At 36.9% G+C, this 20,927-nt stretch overlaps 1 pseudogene; it reads right to left on the reverse strand.

Annotated features, from left to right (window-relative positions):
• Positions 1–15,942: 15,942 nt before the first annotated feature.
• LOC120882505 lies at positions 15,943–18,732 on the reverse strand (annotated as a pseudogene).
• Positions 18,733–20,927: the final 2,195 nt, after the last annotated feature.

A 20,927-nucleotide genomic window follows, 5' to 3' on the forward strand; every position in this document is an offset into this window, starting at 1 on the left:
AAAGCAGAGACATCATTTTGCTAACAAAAGTCCATAGTCAAAGCTACAGTTTTTCTAGTAGTCACGTATAGATGTAAGAATTAGACGATTAAAAAAAGAAAAGAATTAGACCATAAAGAAGGTTGAGCACTGAAGAATTGATGCTTTTGAATTGTGGTGTTGGAGAAGACTCTTGAGAGTCCCTTGGACAGCAAGGAGATCAAACCAGTCAATCCTAAAGGAAATCAACCCTCAATAGCCATTGGAAAGACTGATGCTGAAGCTGAACTACCAATACTTTGGCAACCTGATGTGAAGAGCCTACTCATTGGAAAAGACTCTGATGCTGGCAAAGATTAAGGGCAGGAGGGCAAGAGGGTAACAGAGGATACAATGGTTGGATGGCATCACTGACTAATGGATGTGAGTTTTAGCAAACCCCAGGAAATGGTGAAGGACAGAGAAGCCTGGTGTGCTATAGTCCATGGGGTCACAAAGAGTCAGACAGAACTGAACAACTGAGCAACTGAACAACAAATACTTGTATAAAGAGTCTATTAGTGTTGCAGTGGCTCACATTCAAGGAGCTTAGAGAGCAGAGACCTGCAAAAATAAGATACTCTTATTTGAAGACATAAGTAACTGTCATATATGATACTTCCAAAGTTCTTGTAGGCTTGCCTTAACAGGCAAGAAACTCAAAATCTTTTCAAGGATACTTAGGAGTGCCATGGAGGAAAAAAGACTAGTGGCATTCTTCTATTTGCCCCCAAAACAGCAATCAATTTTTAAAGCACAAAGTGAGTTTTATTCTTTATAAAGTCACCAAGTGGGTGCTATGTACTATATTATTTTAATGTAAGGAATATTATAGGTTAAAATTAGGGTATTGTCTCAAATGTGGATAGGGAAGATTGACACTGATCTCCTAAAAAGTGCTTTTTTTTTGCAAAGAAAGGCTGAGAAAATAAATCATCTTCTATCCCCTTCTCATTTCCTCCTTCAAGGAATAAAATTTAGATCAAAGAAATCTTCCAAATGAGAAAAATTGGAATTTCATAATTAAAGGCCTAGCAATATCAAGGTCAAAGAAGTCCTACTGTGATGGAGAAAAAGTCATGATCCTTAGGAAGTTCAGACTGGACTTTACCAACAGTGCTCTTAAAATATTGTTTTTGCCTTCTGTGCTCATTTAACCCAGGATAAGACATAAACTACAAGAATTTAACTGAGGAAAGTTAGCTACCAAAGCAGCATCTATTGGAGTAAACAAATTACTTACAAATGAACATTCTGAATTATTTCTGAAATGATATCTGTCTTTTGTGTTCTTCTTTGCCATACAGGTATTTATTTCATTTCTAATTGCATAAGAGAGAAAAGAGAGAAACAAAAACTTTAATGAAAGCTATGGAAGATTTCCCTATATGCAGCTGAGGACTCAGTGGTCTACATTATCCCTGCAAAAAAGCACAGAGTGAAGTAAGTCAGAAGAAAAAACACCAATACAGTATACTAACACATATATATGGAATTTAGAAAGATGGCAATGATGACCCTGTATGCGAGACAGCAAAAGAGACACAGATCTGTAGAGCGGAGTTTGGACTCTGAGGGAGAGGGAGAGGGTGGGATGATTTGGGAGAATGGCATTGAAACATATATACTATCATGTAAGAAACGAATCACCAGTCTATGTCCGATGCAGGATACAGGATGCTTGAGGCTGGTGTACGGGGATGACCCAGAGAGATATTATGGGGAGGGAGGTGGGAGGGGGGTTCATGTCAATGTATGGCAAAACGAATGCAGTATTGTAAAGTAAAATAAAGTAAAAATAAAAATTTTAAAAAATTTAAAAAAGCAAAGGAGAAAAGGAAAGATATAAGCATCTGAATGCAGAGTTCCAAAGAATAGCAAGAAGATATAAGAAAGCCTTCTTCAGAGATCAATGCAAAGAAATAGAGGAAAACAACAGAATGGGAAAGACTAGAGATCTCTTCAAGAAAATTAGAGATACCAAGGGAACATTTCATGCAAAGATGGGCTCAATAAAGGACAGAAATGGTCTGGACCTAACAGAAGCAGAAGATATTAAGAAGAGGTGGCAAGAATACACAGAAGAACTGTACAAAAAAGATCTTCACGACCCAGATAATCATGATGATGTGATCAGTAATCTAGACCCAGACATCTTGGAATGTGAAGTCAAGTGGGCCTTAGAAAGCATCACTACGAACAAAGCTAGTGGAGGTGATGGAATTCCAGTGGAGCTGTTTCAAATCCTGAAAGATGATGCTGTCAAAGTGCTACACTCAATATGCCAGCAAATTTGGAAAACTCAGCAGTGGCCACAGGACTGGAAAAGGTCCGTTTTCATTCCAATTCCGAAGAAAGGCAATGCCAAAGAATGCTCAAACTACTGCACAATTGCACTCATCTCACATGCTAGTAAAGTAATGCTCAAAATTCTCCAAGCCAGGCTTCAGCAATACATGAACCGTGAACTCCCTGATATTCAAGCTGTTTTTAGAAAAGGCAGAGGAACCCAAGATCAAATTGCCAACATCCGCTGGATGATGGAAAAAGGAAGAGAGTTCCAAAAAAAAATCTATTTCTGCTTTCTTGACTATGCCAAACCCTTTGACTGTGTGGATCACAATAAACTGTGGAAAATTCTGAAAGAGATGGGAATACCAGACCACCTGACCTGCCTCTTGAGAAATCTGTATGCAGGTCAGGAAGCAACAGTTAGAACTGGACATGGAACAACAGACTGGTTCCAAATAGGAAAAAGAGTACATCAAGGCTGTATATTGTCACCCTGCTTATTTAACTTTTATGCAGAGTACATCATGAGAAATGCTGGACTGGAAGAAGCACAAGCTGGAATCAAGATTGCTGGGAGAAATATCAATAACCTCAGATATGCAGATGACACCACCCTTATGGCAGAAAATGAAGAGGAACTAAAAAGCCTCTTGAGGAAAGTGACAGAGGAGAGCAAAAATGTTGGCTTAAAGCTCAACATTCCCAAAACGAAGATCATGGCATCTGGTCCCATCACTTCATGGGAAATAGATGGGGAAACAGTGGAAACAGTGTCAGACTTTATTTTTGGGGGCTCCAAAATCACTGCAGTTGGTGACTGCAGCCATGAAATTAAAAGACACTCACCCTCTTGGAAGAAAAGTTATGAGCAACCTAGATAGTATATTCAAAAGCAGAGACATTGCCGACTAAGGTCTGTCTAGTCAAGGGTATGATTTTTCCTGTGGTCATGTATGGATGTGAGAGTTGGACTCTAAAGAAGGCTGAGCGCCGAAGAATTGATGCTTTTGAACTGTGGTGTTAGAGAAGACTCTTGAGAGTCCCTTGGACAGCAAGGAGATCCAACCAGTCCATTCTGAAGGAGATCAGCCCTGGGATTTCTTTGGAAGCAATGATGCTAAAACTAAAGCTCCAGTACTTTGGCCACCTCATGCGAAGAGCTGACTCATTGGAAAAGACTCTGATGCTGGGAGGGATTGGGGGCAGGAGGAGAAGGGGACGACCGAGGATGAGATGGCTGGATGGCATCACGGACTCGATGGACGTGAGTCTGAGTGAACTCCGGGAGATGGTGATGGACAGGGAGGCTTGGCATGCTGCGATTCATGGGGTCGCAGAGAGTCAGACACGACTGAGCGACTGAACTGAACTGATAACCCTGCTGACCTATCAATCACTTCTACTAAGGCTGGTGTCATAGTAGATCAAATAAAACTCCTTTCTAAGGGGAGCAAACAGAAGTTATTCAGATCTTTTCCCAAGTGCACTTAATCTTGAAAATTACCTGCATCTAGGAATTGCATCCAAAGATTGTAATCTAATGCTGAAGCTTTTGTTTCTATCTCCTGTTAGCTATTAAATAAGTTCAATTTGTAAAGTTCTTTGAAGAGTGTCTGACATATAACACGATCTATTAACTGTTTGCTTCTGCTGCTGCCATTATCATTATTATTATTATTATTATTGAACTGATACAATCCATTTTGTAAATATTGCACTGGGCTGTCTGAAAGATATCTAAGGAAGTTATAGTCAATCTAGAAATACTTGGAAAACTGACTATTCTTTTTTTGAAGTATAGTTGATACACAAACCCCACTCCAGTACTCTTGCCTGGAAAATCCCATGGACAGAGGAGCCTGGAAGGCTGCAGTCTATGGGGTCGCGAAGAGTCGGACATGACTGAGCGACTTTCCTTTCACTTTTCACTTTCATGCATTGGAGAAGGAAATGGCAACTCACTTCAGTGTTCTTGCCTGGAGAATCCCAGGGATGGGGCAGCCTGGTGGGCTGCCATCTATGGGGTCACACAGAGTCAGACACGACTGAAGTGACTTAGCAGCAGCAGCAGCAGCAAGGTGTACAACAAAGTGATTTGTATGTATATATATGGAAAATGAAAAAAAAGTCAAAGTTAGTCACACAGTCTCTGCGATTCCATGGAATGCAGCCTGTTCCGCTCCTCTGTCCATGGAATTCTCCAGGCAAGAGTGCTGGAGTAGGTTGCCATTTCTTTCTCCAGGGGATCTTCCAGACCTGGGGATCGAACCCAAGTCTCCCACATTGCAGGCAGATTCTTTACCAGCTGAACCACAAGGGAAGCCCATGTTTATATACATATATTTATATATACATATATATATAATGTATATATATATATATTTCTGATTTTTTCCAATTATAGGTCATTACAATATATTGAATATAATTGTTTGTGTTATACAGTAGTTCCTTGCTGTTTATTTTATATATAGTACAGTGTAAATGTTAATCTCCAAATCCTAATTTATCTCTCCTCCTTAATGCTAATATCCCATTTGGAAACCATAAATTTATTTTGTATATTTGTGAGAATATTTCTGCTTTGTAAATAAGTTCACTTTTATAATTTTTTTAGATTCCACATATAAGTGATATCATGTACTATTTGTCTTTTTCTGTCCAACTTCCTTCACTTAACATTATAATCTCCAGGTTCACTCATGTTACTGCAAATGACATTATTTTTCTCTTTTTATAACTAATATTCCACTGTGTTTATAAAAAGATGAATCTATAAAAAGATGTGATAGATAAATACAATGTAATATATGTATATTTATATATATATACATGTACAATGTAATATTACTGATAATTCTTTTACCTTCATAATGATGATGGAACATTTCAAGATGCATCTAATTGACATAAGAGACAATGTTGTCTCTACAGTTAATTTATCTCCATGTTTTTCCCTTTTGCTATGATTTCTCAGGGTGAGGAATTAACAACTTGAGGTTTGGAAGAGAGGATAGAAAGAGAGGAATTGAAATAGTGTTATTAATATCAAGAGATTAAAGATGAAACATCTATAGCTGAAACCATTCATATCAAGAAAGTTCAACACAGTATAACTGTTGATTTAAACCACTCTAAAATAAAATTGAGATCTGAATCATCTCTTGCACCTATTACTCTTTCCATTAAAGTACAGCAAGAGACTGATTAGAATTATTGAGGCTCTATGACATAATCTATGCCTAGGTTAAAGATTTGTTTGAAGGAACAAAATAAACTTTAAACTCATCATTATACTCTCCATAAACATATATATAAATATATATATAATTAGGTAGATCTTAGTCTGCTGCTGCTAAGTCACTTCAGTCGTGTCCGACTATGTGCGACCCCATAGACGGCAGCCCACCAGGCTCCCCCGTCCCTGGGATTCTCCAGGCAAGAACACTGGAGTGGGTTGCCATTTCCTTCTCCAATGCATGAAAGTGAAAAGGGAAAGTAAAGTCGCTCAGTCGTGTCCGACCCTCAGCGACCCCATGGACTACAGCCTACCAGACTCCTCTGTCCATGGGATTTTCCAGGCAGGAGTACTGGAGTGGAGTGCCATTGCCTTCTCCTAGATCTTAGTCTACCACGGAACATTAGAAGAATACTTTGAAGAAACCATGAAAGCGGTAGCCAGAGAAGAACAATAGAAGGAAATAATAGCTTACCCTCAAACAAAAGAGATTGCTTGAAATTTGTAAAAGGATCTACTTCTGACACACAGTATAGATATTAATATTTTATTTTCATCCTTTTTATTTCCATTTTTAAAATCTTCCTTTCCAAAATAATCCCTCCATAACTCAAACTGCTTCTTCTTTTAAGCTAATTTATGTATTCTTCTTTCTCTAGCCATGAACAACAGGTTCTACCTAAATATTTGGCCTTATGCTTTGGAAAGGCTCAGAATTTTTTTGAATTGCTTTCTCAAAAAGTATGACCCTAGGTGGAAAAGACCATTAGTAAGATGCCCAGAAATTGTCAGAAGTTATGCACAATTGGCATTCTGTTATCTGAGCCAGTTTGCTGCTAGGGGACAGACACAGAACTAGGAAGGGGAGTTGCCCACAAATTATAGTCAGTGGATAATTGAAAGAAAGACAGATTGGTAAGCATCTGTGCTCTGACTGTCACTGGGAAGAAACTAGATTAGCTGGCTCTCTTGTCTTTGCTTTAATTTAAAATTCTCAGTAAATAACCACACTGCCATTTCCAGACCTGTTCTCATGGTTCTGCCACCTCATAACTGCAAACATAAGCAAGTCACATAACCTCAATATTCTTTATGCCTCAGTTTTACCATCTGTAAAATTCTGATAATGGTCATGCCTACTATACGGAGTTAACCGTGGATTTCCTGAAATAAAGTGTGGCATGATTCTGAAAACAGTAAATAATGTACATACCAAAATGCATAGTATAGTGTTAAATAAATAGTAGGTGTTGATGCTGTTTTGGTTACTGTTATTAACAAATATCTAATCATAAGTAGGCAATTAATCATTCCATATCTGTCTGTGCTTTGCTAGACATTACATTTTTGTAATAGTTTTTTTTGCCAACTGAAATCAAAGTATGCTGCTACTGCTGCTAAGTCGCTTCAGTCGTGTCTGACTCTGTGTGACCCCATAGACAGCAGCCCACCAGGCTCCCCTGTCCCCGGGATTCTCCAGGCAAGAACACTGGAGTGGGTTGCCATTTCCTTCTGCAATGCAGGAAAGTTGAAAGTGAAAAGTGAAAGTGAAGTTGCTCAGTCATGTCCGACTCTTCGCGACCCCATGGACTGCAGCCCACCAGGCTCCTCCGTCCGTGGGATTTTCCAAGCAAGAGTACTGGAGTGGGGTGCCATTGCCTTCTCCGAAATCAAAGTATGGGTCTTCCTAAATGAAACATCCCAGTTTTACTTTTCATTCCACAAACCCTATGTACAAGTGCTTCTACAAAGTATGAGGGCTTTATGTCCAAGTTGTCCAACATAATATCTATTATGTCATCAAGCTATGAGGTGATGCATTCAGTGACACTTTACCCTCTAAGCCACCAGGGAAGCCCCAGTCAATAATTAAAACAACGTATTTATCCTTTGTGTGTGTATTTGTAAGTGGAGAAGAGATAAGATAGTCTTTATCTGAATAAGCCAAATCAGTCTTCTTAGTTATGCAAACCATTTTTCTCACCTATGAATATCAATCAGGCCATACAGATTTCCAACTGGAGAAAGAACTACTAAATTTGCTTTGTCATACAGGATTCTTTCATTTTTAGTCTGTTTCTGTAGTCGATTCCACTGATTATAATATTCAGTGGTTTCATATTTGACCAGCCAGATGTTGAAAGTAACACAGTTGCTTGCCTCACATATCTGGAGGCCAGACACAATCCAGGCATGTCCCAGATAGTTGGTTATATAACATGGAAATAGTGGGAAAAGGAACCTAAGCTGACGAATAGCTGGCATCATTGTGCATAGCGAGCAATGAATATTCGGTACTCATTTACTATTCAGTTCTATAAATAATGTTAGGCTTGCAAAGCATACTACAATGAGACCTTTTAAATGAAAGGGAAGAAAATGTACCTATTATCTCCTTTCAAACACTACCATGCTAACCACATCATGAAATCCAGCTGTTGTTTTCTTTTCATGAGTTCTTTAAAAAGAAAATTCCAGTGTGATATAAAACATGCTCTAATCACTACATCTAATTATCAAGAAAAGTAAATAACTCACATTAATTGCTTTAAACATAGCAAAAAGAATAAAAATTGCAGACTGAAATTTCAGCAATATTCTGTCAAACAAGACAAAGACCCCAAAACTGTGACCTTATCTAACCACTGATTTTACCCAAGTTTCCCATGGTCATTTCAAAGAAAATATCTATCACTAGTTATCACCTGATTAAAGTGAGATGTTATTAGACTTTAAGTTAATGCTTGTAATATATTCTGAATTAACTGGATGAATGGTATTAAATATTAATAAAATTCAGTATTTTCATTCTTAATAATCCTATCAACCATCCTTTCCATTAGCTAATTCTATCTCCTTACTCCACTATTCTTCTCATTCTCACTGTATCTCGTTCTTTTCTCAAGGATTAGAAAACATGTGTATTTGGAATTCACTGAAGTCTTTCTTTTTATTTCTCAAATGACAAGGCATTTCTCTTTGAAACATGTTAACTAATCCAGTGAGTTCAATGACTACATGTGGAACCTTGTCCGTGGAGGAGGGCACAGCAACTCACTCCAGTATTCTTGCCTGGAGAATTCCATGGACAGAGGAGCCTGGTAGGCTACAGACCTTAGGTCGCAAAGAGTAGGACACAACTGAAGCGACTTAGCACATGCTGTGTATCTGAAAGAACCGATCCAGGAACAAGTTTTAAGCAGCTATATCAAGAATTGAAAATTGCACTATTTGGTCAAAATGTAGACATCTATTTTCTATTGTGACATTCTTCTTAGTGAAATGGAATTTTAAAATGTATGCCATCATGAAATTGTACTTTTATGTTAAAAAACCTTCATTTTTCTAACTATCCTAGTTGACCTTCAATTCCAGCTGGTTGAGAGTCTATACATAAATAGCTAGAAATAGAAACAGGCTAAGTTGGTTCACTTTTACCCTTTGCCCCAGCACATTCAACTAATTGAATAAAGACTAATTGAGAATAGTTCAATATTGAGAATTGGAAATTATTCACTAAAGAATAATTGAGCTCATTCTTTAGAATTTAGCATTTTTCAGTTATAAGTTAAGCAATGGAGACTCGTATGAAGAGATTTGATTGCCTCCTAATTGTAACCACCACAGCTATAGGCCTAGCTGCAGTGCCAAGTCTTTAGTCAGTAAACACTAAATGATACTGTACTTTATTGAATGATGCTGTACTTTATTGTCACCAATTAGAACTTTTTATATTTCTCCTATTTTAAGGTGTGTTTTTCCTAGATACAAAATTGACAAAAAGCAACAATCACTTTTTTCAATCATAGTCATTTCAATGAATTGAAAACTTCAGAATAGAAGGGGGTATGAAGCAGTGAATAATGCTATTCTAGGAGGTCTAAGACATAGATATATATAGGGAAAAAAACTATACTGACTTGAATAAGTTATTTTATAACATTTGCTTTTGTAAATAGTGCAGAACCATAATGTGAGAAGCTTACTAACCCAAGCTTCACTGTTGGAAAGAGGGAATGAGTGAACTGACAGCATAAACATTAAGAAAATTGATAATCATATTAGCCTTTCTGCTTGGAAGAACTTATCATGAGGTGAACTTTTAAACTATGGTGTTGGAGAATACACTTAAGAGTCCCTTGGATTGTAAGGACATCAAACCAGTCAATCTTAAAGGAAATCAGTCCTGAATATTCATTGGAAGAACTGATGTTGAAGCTCCAATATTTTGGCCACCTGATGAGAAGAGCCAACTCATTGGAAAAGACCCTAATGATGGGAAAGACTGAAAGCAGAAGGGGATAGCAGAGGATGAAATGAATGGATGGCATCACCGACTCAATGGACATGAGTTTGAGCAAGTTCTGGGAGATGCTGAAGGACAGGGAAACAGTCAGACATGACTGAGTGACTGAACAAGTATTATGTAAGCTTTTGTTCATTTTTTTAAACTTCAACCAACATCATTTATAAAGAAGGCTTTCATAAGAAGAGATAGGGCTAGATAACGCCACTGCTGGGAGAGATTAGAGTTAACAATAAGCAAAAGTTTGTAACAGAGGTTTGATACCAGCAAATTCAGCACCAGAAGCAGAATGACTCATGTGAGCTGTGTGATCTGCAACTCATGGTGCATTCAAATACCAAAACACTGATGGCATATTTGGATGCTTTGAGTGGCATCAGGATTAGAAGGTTGCATGTAAATGTTAAAGCTTAAAGTGTAGCCCCTCTTTTTCAGATGAGGAAACTGAAAGCAACCCTGTGAGGAAAAGTGATCTTCACAGATCATTCAGTTAGATACTGGAAAAACCAAGATAAGAACCTTCTCCTGACTCCCAATCTAGTGTTTTTCCTACATTAATCAATGGATTTTAAAAGTTGAAGTTATTTCATGTCTTAATTATTTTATATAATAATACTGCAATAAACATATGGATGTATATATGTTTTGGGATTAGTGGCTTGTGTTCTTCAGATAAATGTGCAGAAGTGGAATAGTTGAGTCATATGGTAGTTCTATTCTTAATTTTTTTAAGGAATCTCCATACTGTTCTCCATAGTAGCTACAACTTACAGTCTCATCAACAGTGTTACCTTTTTTCCACATCTGTTTCAACTTTTGCTGCCTATTGGCTTTTTCATAATGGCCCTTCTTACAGGTGTGAGGTAATATCTCATTACGGTTTTGACTTGCATTTCCTTGATGATGAGTGATTTGAGCATCTTTACATGTGCCTGTTGGCCATCTGTATGTCTGTTTTGGTAAAATGCCTATTCAGATCCTCTGATTATTTTTCAATCTTTGTTTTTATTGTTGAGTTGGATAGGTTCTTTGTGTATTTTGGATATTAACCCCTTATCAATTATATAAGGGGCTTCCCAGGTGGCTCAGATGGTAAAGATTCTGCCTGCAATGCGGGAGACCTGGATTCAATCCCTGGGTCAGGAAGATCCCCTGGAGAAATGAATGGCAACCCATTCCAGTATTCTTGCCTGGAGAATCTCATGAACAGAGTAGTCTGGTAGACTATGGGGCTGCAAAAAATCAGACATGACTGAGCGACTAATACACACACACACATCAAACACATGATGTCAATTATCTTCTCCCACTCAGTTGGTTGCATTTGCGTGTTGATGGTTTCCTTCACTGTTCAGAAGTTTTTTTTAGTTTGATGTAGTCCCATTTGTTCATTTCTCCTTTTGTTTCTAAGTGCCCATCAACAGATGGATGGATAAAGAAGATGTGGTATATATACAATGGCTCAATCATAAAAATAATGAAATCCTACCATTTGTGAAAAGATAGATGGACCTTGAAGGCATTGTGTCAAGAAAAATAAGTCTGAGAAAGACAAATACCTTATTATTTCACTCATGTGGAATCTAAAGCAAAACAACAAAAAATAAACAAACAAGACAAATTCTAGATACAAAGATCAGATTAGTGGTTACCAGAACGGAAGGGGATTGAGAGTAGTAAAAATGGGTGAATAAAGTCAACTGTATGATGATGGATGGTAATTAGACTTGTGGTGGTGATCACTTTGCAGTGTATATAGATGTTGAATTATGTAGTTCACTCTCAAACAACATGGATTTGAATTGTGTAGGTCAGATGGTAAAGCATCTGCCTACATTGTGGGAGACCCAGGTTCGATCCCTGGGTCAGGAAGATGCCCTGGAGAAGGCAATGGCAACCCACTCCAGTACGCTAGCCTGGAGAATCCAATGGATGGAGGAGCCTGGTGGGCGACAGTCCATGGGGTCATAGAGAGTTGGACAAGACTAAACAACTTCACTTTTAATTTCACTTATGAACGTGAAGTCGCTCACTCGTGTCCGACTCTTTGCGACCCCGTGGACTGTAGCCTACCAGGCTCCTCCGTCCATGGGATTCTCCAGGCAAGAATACTGGAGTGGGTTGCCATTTCCTTCTCCAGGGCATCTTCCCAACCCAGGGATCGAACCCAGGTCTCCCGCATTGGAGGCAGATGCTTTAACCTCTGAGCCATCAGGGATGACAATTTCACTTATACACAGATATTTTTCAATAGTAAAACTACCATACTACACAGTCCATAGTTGGTTGATTCAGAGGTTGCAGAAGAATCTCAGATATGAGAGTCAACAGTAAGTTACATGTGGTTAAAACCCACACTGTTGAAAGGTCAAATGTTTCATGTTATACACATTAAACTCATATAATAATGAAAAAAGAAGTCAAAGTTAGCCAAAAGTCATCCAATTCTCCAGCTGGTTTCATTTGCTTAAATTATACTTTGATATTTCTTTTTAACAGTCAATAGGTCGCAAAGGGTCAGACACGACTGAGCGACTGAACTGAACTGAGGCATAACTGCAGCCATGAAATTAAAAGACACTTTTTGGAAGAAAAGTTATGACCAACCTAGACAGCATATTCAAAAGCAGAGACATTGCTTTGCCAAAAAAGGTCCATCTAGTCAAGGTTATGGTTTTTCCAGTAGTCATGTATGGATGTGAGAGTTGGACTATAAAGAAAGCTGAGCACTGAAGAACTGATGCTTTTGAACTGTGGTGTTGGAGAAGACTCTCTTGAGAGTCCCTTGGACTGCAAGGAGATCCAACCAGTTCATCTTAAAGGAGATCAGTCCTGAATACTCATTGGAAGGACTGATGCTGAAGCTGAAACTCCAATACTTTGGCCATCTGATGTGAAGAACTGACTCATTTGAAAAGACCTTGATGCTGGGAAACATTGAAGGTGGGAGGAGAAGGGGACGACAGAGGATGAGATTGTTGGATGGCATCACTGACTCAATGAACATGAGTTTGAGTAAACTCCTGGAGTTGGTGATGAACAGGAAGACCTGGCATGCTGCAGTCCATGGGGTTGCAAAGAGTCAGACATGACTGAGTGACTGAACTGAACTGAACTGAGGCATAATGAGTGTTTCATCTACATTGGGATGGAGAAGGGGAGAAGTTAATGTTATATAGTGGAAAAAGTACTATACTAGTATTGGGGAGACCTAGATACTAGTTCCATATATTTGCACAACTAGCACTGTGACTTTAGATTATTTAACCTTACTAGATTATTTAACCTTACTAGACAATGTTTTTGATGTTAATTTTATTTGTCAACTTGACTGGGAGATGGGGTGCATAGATATTTGACCAAACATTATTTTGTAAGGGTTTTTGGATGACATTAACATTTGAATCAGTAGATAGAATAAAGTATGGTGTCCTCCCTAATATGAGCGAGACACAACTGATTAGTTGAGGATCTGTATAGAATAAAACAACTGAGCCTCCCAGGAGTAAGAGAGGATTATTGATGCCTGGCTGCATTTGAGCTGGGATATCAATTTTTCCCTAACTTTGGACTCAGACTGAAACTACATCAGCTTTGTTGGGTCTCCAGCTTACCAACTGCAGATCTTGGGACTTGTCATCCTCCATAATCATGTAAGCCAAATCCTTATAACAATAATAATAAAGCAATCAATTTCCACACTCTCTTCTTCACAATAAATATATTGAAGTCAGGAAAGGGAAGAAAATATATAGACAGAGACAGACAGATAAACATATATCTTATTGTTTCTATTTCTCTGGAGAACCCCCAACTAATACAATGTCTAAGGACCTTTCCAATATCTTAAGAATTCTTCCTGGATAAATGTTCTTGGAGAGCTCTATCTTCTGTCCACTGATATCCTAGGCTATCTCCAACCAAAGTAAAATGTAAGAGCCAAAAAGGACACAGTTAAAAGCTGTCTTCCTCCCAAATCATCCCCCCAAAATGGCATTGAAACATGTATACTATCATGTAAGAAACGAATCGCCAGTCTAGGTTCAATACAGGATACAGGATGCTTGGAGCTGGTGCACTGGGATGACCCAGAGAGATGATATGGGGAGGGTGGTGGGAGGGGGGTTCAGTGTTTGGAACTCATATACACCCATGGCGGAATCATGTCAATGTATGGCAAAACCAATACAGTATTGTAAAGTAAAATTAAAAAAAAAAAAAAGCTGTCTTCCTGGAGAATAAGTATAAAATATTATTTATTTTTGAAAATCTAAAATATTGAGACTCAAAAAAAGCAGAATGAAAATTCTGAATTTAGTTCACATAAGCAGCTTTGCAAATATAGATAGCTGAATTTTTAATATATCTTTACATGTATCTGTGTCTTCAATTGTTATATATCTTCTTCCCCTTTAAATTGAGCATTTTTAATGCCAAGAACTAGTTTCCTTATTTCTTAGATTTTCCTTCTCCCTTTAGTTTTAGTACCAAGTTCATAGTCCTGTCCTCATTGTCTTCCTAGTCTGTGCTGACTGAGAAAGGATTAAGAGTTATCCAAAGAAGTCAAAAGATGCAACTAATCAAGATATCCACTGAGTCCAAAGATAGGAAATTTGAGGTCTGAAATTATACATAAAACTCTTATAGTCAATGAGTACAAAAGAAAAGATTAAAGCTTTGGTGAGAAAGGTGTGTTTTTCAATGATGATGCTTTGTCTTTAGCTTTCCTTGAGTGTATTTGTCAAGAATGTTTGGTTGCATGTGCCAGAAATCCTACTATAACGTTCTTTAGCCAGAAAGGAGAGCTTACTTATTCATTTAACAAGGAAGTCATGGAATGGAATTCCTATCTAATATGACTGCATCAAGGATTCAAATAACAGCACTGGGACTCTTTTAGCTATATTTTCTGCTTCTTGCTGCGTGCCAGAATAATTGGTGATTTTTGCAGACCAGTAACAGAGGATATGTCGTTGTTGTTGTTGCTGTTTTTTAGTCACTAAGTTGTGTCCAATTCTTTCACAGTCCCATGGACTGTAGCCTACCAGGCTCCTCTGCTCATATGATTTGATTTCCCAGACAAGAATGTTGGAATACGTTGCCATTTCCTTCTCCAGGGGATATTCCCAACCCAGGGATGAAGCCCACATCTCCTGCATTGGCAGGCAGATTCTTTACGACTGAGCCACTGGGAAGCCCAACAGAAGATATGGACATCAGTATTTCAGGTCTCTCAGCCTCACAATTTACAATCTGAGAGATAAAATGGCCATATCACCAGCACCACTGAGAAAAATCTCTGGATAAGACATTGACTCAGAATCACTTTCATTCCTATTCTAGGCATCGTGGCCAATAAGCAGGAAGATTGGGTACTATTACTGGCATGCAGTAGATCATGTGAGAAATTGTCTTGTTTCTCTATGCCTCAACTTTTTCACTTGTTAAATAAGAGCAGAACTAGACAAAGAGAATTCTACCAGTTGTGTCATCAAATGAAGCTCAGCTTATCTCAGGGTGTGGCACATTTGAAAATTTTAACAACACAAATAGAGTCATACAAAGAAGTGTTGTTTTTTTCTTATATAATAAACTCATTAAACTCACCACCCAAACTGAGAACCAGAACATTGACAAGTTGTAACTAACATCTACCTTTGTGCTTCTTTGCCAGATTATTGCCTGCTTCCTTCTATCTAAGATGATCACTACTGTGATTATTATTTTACCATTTTCTTGCATTTCAAAATGAGGTTTATATCATACTTTTGTGTGCCAAAGATGTGTACTGATTTATTTTAGTTGAGTTTGCATTTTATAAAAGGTATATTACCCCATGCAATCTTCTGGCTCTTGCTTTTTTGCACTGAACAAGTATTTATTCTACCGATGAAGGGCATATACTTCTTTCTAAGCTGTTGCTTTTCTTATTGTGATTGTTTTGAAAGTTTCGTTTTACTTTTCTTTTTTGCTTCCCCTCCTTCTCACCCCTTGTCTATTACAAAAAGGGCTGCTATGAATATTTCTGTAATTGTGCAAGAAAATTGAAGGGGATATATTTTGAGTCATAGTCCATGAATATTAAACTTTATAAGATAATGGTAACTTGTTTTTCAAAATGATTATACCAATTTACACTTTCACCAGCAAAATATAAAGATCCTGTAAAACCATATCCAATGATATTGTCAAAATTCTTAACTTCCTTTTCCAATCAAATGAATATAATATGATATGTCTTTGAGATTACTATACTATTGTTATTATATTGCATATTATTTATTGTTTTATTATATTATATACCATTAATTATGAAAAGTCTTTCTGTATATGTTTATTAACTGTATTTTTTTATCTTTGGTGAAAATGCTTATCTTTTTGCCTATTTTTCTGTGTATATTCTTTATCCTTTCTCAGTTGACTGATGTATAGGAGTTTTATTTTTATTGTTGGTATCAGCCTTTGACACTTTTATGTGTTGCAAATGTCTTCTTTCAGTTTGTGTGTTGCCACTTCGCTATATTTCGCTATGTTTATTTTAATGAAAATAAGTTCCTAATCTTAATATAGTCAAAACAAATATTTTATTTTATGGTTACCACATTTTAAGTTTTGATAAGAAATTCTTCACCTACCCTAAGGAGATAGTCACTTAAGGGTTATACAAACAGTACTAAAAGTTTGCTTTTAACATCAAAGCACTGGGATTGTTTTTCTAAATAAGCATATCTTGGAGATATTGCAGGTTCATTTCCCCACCACCACAATAAGTTGAGTCATACAAAATTTTTGGTTTCCTAGTGAATATAAATGTTATGTTTATACTGTAGTGTATTAAATGTACAATAACATTATTTCTTTAAAAACAATGATTAATACCTAATTTAAAATACTTTATTGCCAAAAAATGCTCACCATCATCTGAGCCTTCAGTGAGACATAATCTTTATGTTGATAGAGGACCTTGCCTCAGTGTTGATGGCTGCTAACTGATCAAGGTGGTGGTTGCTGAAGCCTGGGTTGGCTGTGAAAATTTCTCAACTTAAGACAATTAACTTTGCCAAATCAATTGGTGCCTCCTTTCATGAATGATTTCTCTGTAGCAGATAATGCTGCTTAATAGCATTTTTCCCACAAAACTTCTTTCAAAATTGGAGTTAATCTTCTCAAATACTGCTCCTCTTATACCAACAAAGTTGATATAATCTTCTAAATCCTTTGTTATTTCAACAACCTTCACAGTGTCTTCACCAGGAGTAGATTCCATCTCGAGAAAATACTTTCTTTGTTCAACTATAAGAAGCAACTCCTCATCCATTGGTTTTACTATGAGATTGCAACTATTCAGTCACATCTTCAAGTCTCCACCTTTAATTTGAGTTCTGTGCTATTTTTCCCACATCTGCAGTTACTTCTTCCACTGAAGTCTTGAACTCCTCAAACTCATCCATGAGGGTTAGAATCAATGTCTTCCAAATTCTTTTTAATGTTGATATTTTGACCTCTTCCTGTGAAGCACAAATGTTCTTAATGGCACCGAGCATAGTGAATCCTTTCCAGAAGGCCTTCAACTTATTTTCTGCAGTTCCATAAGAAGAATCACTATCTATGGCAGCTATAGTCTTATAAGGTGTATTCCTTAAGTAATAAAACTTGAAAGTCAAAATTACTCTTTGATCCATGGGCTGCAGAACAGATATTGTGTTACCAGGCATGAAAGCAACATTAATCTCATTGTACATATTCATCTGAGTTCTTGGGTGACCAGGTGCATTGTCAATGAACAGTAATAGTTTGAAAGAAATCTTTTTTTTTTCCTGAGCAATTGTTTTAAACACTGGAGTTAACCAATGTGGTAAACAGGTGAACTGTCATCCAGATTTTGTTGTGCTATTCATAGAACACAGGCAGAGTATATATCACATTATTCTTAAGGGTCCTAGGATTTTCTGCATTAGTCCCAAAAAGAGAGTCCGTGAAGGTTTGAAGCCAGACATTGACTTTTCCTCTCTAGCTGTGAAAGTCCTAGATGACATTGTCTACTATATAAGGCTGTTTTGTCTACCTTGAAAATATTGTGTTCAGTGTAGTCATCTTCATTAATTAATTACCTTAGTTAGATCTTCTGAATAACTTGCTGCAGCTTCTACATCAACACTTGCTGCTTCACTTTTCATTTTTAATTTATGGGGATGACTTTGAGACCCCACAGATTGTAGCCCTCCTGGTTCCTCTGTCCATGGGGTTTACCAGTCAAGAATACTGGAGTAGGTTGCCATTTCCTACTCCAAGGATCTTCCCAACCCAGAGATTGAACCTGGGCCTCTTGTATCTCCTGCATTGGCAGGCAGATTCTTTTCCACTGAGCCACCTGGGAAGCCTGAACCAATGCTGGTTACCTTCAAATTTTTGGTGCAGCTTCTTTACCTCTCTCAGCTTTCATAGACTCAAAGAGAGTTAGGACCTTCCTCTGGATTAAGCTTTGACTCAAGGAAATGTCATTTGATCTTCTATTTAGATCAATAAAACTTTCTCTATATCAGCAGTAAAGCTTTTTGCTTTGTTATCACTTATGTGTTCACTACATTAGCACTTATAATTTTGTCCAAGTACTTTTTCTTTGTATTTACAATTTGGCTAGCTTTTTGAGGCAAGAGGTCTAGACTTTGGTCTGTTTTGTCTTTTGATATGTCTTCCCAATTAAACTTAATCATTTCTAGCCTTTTTTATTTAAAGTGAGAGACATGCAACTCTTTCTTTCACTTAAACACTTACAAGTTATTATAGGATTATTATATGGCCTAATTTCAATATTGTTGTGTCTTAGAGAAGAGGGAAACTGATAAAAAGGGAGAGAAATGGGGCACTGGCTGATCATGGAGCAGTCAGAGACACACAATATTTATTAAGTTCATAGTGTTATATGGGCATAATTTGTACAGCCCCAAAACAATTAAAATAGTAACATCAAAAATCACTCCTCACAGATCACAATAACAAAAAAGAATAATAAAAATAATAAAGTTTGAAAAATTGTGAGAATTATCAAAATGTAACACAGAGACATGAAGTAAGCAAATACTAGTGGAAAAAAAAAATGTTGCCCATAGCTTTGCTTGAGGCAGGGTTGCCACAAAACTTCAAGTTTAAAAAAAATGCAATATCTGCAAAGCAGGATAAAATGAGGTATGCCTGTATATAGTTGAGGGTAGGGATTCATTTTTTTTTCCATATGGATAACAGTTTTTACTAGCTCTGTTTACTGAATAGTCCATCATTTTATCATATATCAGCCTTGACATCGCTGACAAATATGAGTTTTCATGATGTGTGGTATATCTAGTGTTTAACCACCTGTAAATAAATAATTTGAAAACTTTGATCTATTTGTATAAACAATGGACTCACTTTCTATAGATGAGGCATTTGCAGTAACAGAACATTTGAACAGTTCATTCAGGTGAAAAGGGAAAGATTTTGTATATAGTGTCCATCCCATCATTTATCCAGTAGGCTTGTGCTTTGCAAGGTAAAGTCATGTAAAAGAAGTGATCTACACTGAATTTTCTTTGTGTTTATGCTACTATTTATGAGATATTTTTAAAAAGCTGAAGAGGGTAAGATGTTTAATTGTGTTGAATGCTGTCAGATGGCTAGTTCATAAAATTTGCTAAAGAAATTCACTGACCATAGATTTTTTTTGCAATTAAAAGAGCTCTATAGAGTTAAATTCTTTGGACTCCCATATCTCATAACAATGTACTTTCTTACTGATGTGACAAGATATCTGACCACAATTAACCTCATACTTCAGGGAAAAAACAAAATCACTGCTGATATATTGAAGGAAGTATAGGCTTTTAAACTCAAAATGATTGTAAGTTTAGCAGATATTATTTGAATACTGCATGCATCTTATACTGTACAATGTTACTGAACTCATTTTTAAAATATAGAGCTATTTATGGAAATAAATTTATAATTTCTGAAAACAGAACTTTTAATGAGTACAAATCATGTTTCAAATTTCTGCAGCTAAGAAAATAGACAGCAATTATACATTGTATATATTTGTAATACATTATATAATGTGCTCATATTGTAGTATACTAAGGCCACCTATAAATCAACAAAAAAATAAAAAATAGGAATAAAAAGAAAAGAAATTAAAATTTTAGAACATGAAGTGCCATTTTTCCCAGTCATAGTGACAAAATCTAGTATAGCTGAGGGTGTGGAGAAGTAAGAACATTTATGGATTATTGGTAGGGCTGGAAATTAACATAAACTTTAAATAAGGCAATTTAGGCAATACTTAAAATGCACACACACTCTGACCCAATTATTTCTATATGGAGGCCATTATCTTGTCCTTGAGCAAGATAAACATCTTGAAAGTGAATGACTATGAACATCTATACAGTGGAAGATATAGATGATGTTTCCTTCCAGTGCAAAGGAGCAGGTTTTCTGACAACATTACAAAGGCATGTTTAAACCCAATAATAAAAGACACAGGTTCCCAAAGCTCAAGAATTCAGTCTTGTAATGCAACTATTTTGAGTCACTCTAAGATTGGCACTTGGGGTACGGGAAGACATACCAAAACACAAAATACTGATACTTTGACTATTGTTAATGTGAATATTAAACTGTCCTCTATCTCTGACCCAGGAGACTCACATCTTCTACCAATATCCAGAAAACTGTACCAGGCATCTGCTTTGCAAATAAGGTAAAATCTCAGGCCCTTCACCCTTATTGATTGACATTATTTGGGATTTTATCTTACTATGACACTAACACAAGAATGCAAAGATATGTGTACAAATGTGTTCATGGCAGTAATATTGATATTACTGAATAAATGAAAACACCTAAATGCTCATGGAGAGAAAGCTCATTAAGTCCATCACATATTATCGATGGAAGACTATGAAACCATAAAAAAAAATGAAATCATAGCTCTATATTTATTGATGGCTTCCCTGGTGGCTCAGATGGTTAAGAATCTGCCTGTTGTTCAAGAGACTCGGGTTCTATCCTAGGTCGGGAAGATGCCCTGGAGAAGGG

Source organism: Oryx dammah, unplaced genomic scaffold, assembly GCF_014754425.2.
Source record: "Oryx dammah isolate SB20612 unplaced genomic scaffold, SCBI_Odam_1.1 HiC_scaffold_23, whole genome shotgun sequence".
NCBI classification, from domain to species: domain Eukaryota; kingdom Metazoa; phylum Chordata; class Mammalia; order Artiodactyla; family Bovidae; genus Oryx; species Oryx dammah.